Source organism: Cydia amplana, chromosome 3, assembly GCF_948474715.1.
Source record: "Cydia amplana chromosome 3, ilCydAmpl1.1, whole genome shotgun sequence".
In the NCBI taxonomy this organism is placed as follows: domain Eukaryota; kingdom Metazoa; phylum Arthropoda; class Insecta; order Lepidoptera; family Tortricidae; genus Cydia; species Cydia amplana.
The window spans coordinates 3,347,557-3,348,375 of record NC_086071.1 but is presented as its reverse complement, the minus strand read 5'-3'; positions in this window follow the sequence as shown (position 1 = coordinate 3,348,375).

The window sequence follows — 819 nt, the reverse complement described above, 5'->3', positions numbered from 1 at the left end:
AATGTGCAGTTTTTGATGAGTTTTTTAAAGATATTTTACTCACTTTTCATTAAAAAAAAACATAATTGTTAAAAATTGTGTAATGTACGGAACCCTTGGAACGCGAGTCCGACTCGCACTTGGACGGTTTTTTTAAATAAAAAAATACTAAAAATGTAATAGGTATTTGACGTTTTCTAAGTACCTAATCTTGAAATCCGCATCCGCATCCGCGGATATGAACCTTTAAATATCCGCATCCGCATCCGCATCCGCATCCGCATCCGCGGATGTCATAAATCTGCATCCGCAACATCCCTGTTTCGTACATACCTAAGTTCCGAAAACTCATTGGTATGAGCCAGGGTTTGAAGTTGAACCCGCGACCTCCGGATTGCAAGTTGCACGCTCTTACCGCACTCAAAATAATATAGGTAGGTGTACCTACCTATATTATTAGTAGCTATGTAGGTCGGTAATGCTAATACGAGCTGTAGCTCCACTCACGGTAGGTACCTATTTAAGAGAATGTAGAAAATCTTGCTTGACTCTCTAGTCAAGAGTCTAGTCTCTAGTAGATTAGACCTATTGATCGGCTGGCAGTCAATTTCCTTATAAGAGCGGAATTTTAATTACAAAAATATTAATTTAGGTACTTCAAAGCGGTCAGAGGATATACCTATTATATATATTTGAGATCGAACGAATGATCCTCTCGAGTGCTTAACCATATTGATCTGCAATCATGAAAATATTTAATTACCAGATGTCGATATGACGGCGCCTAACATAAATAGAAACACTTGGATGAATCACCGCTTGCTTTCAGATAATTATGTT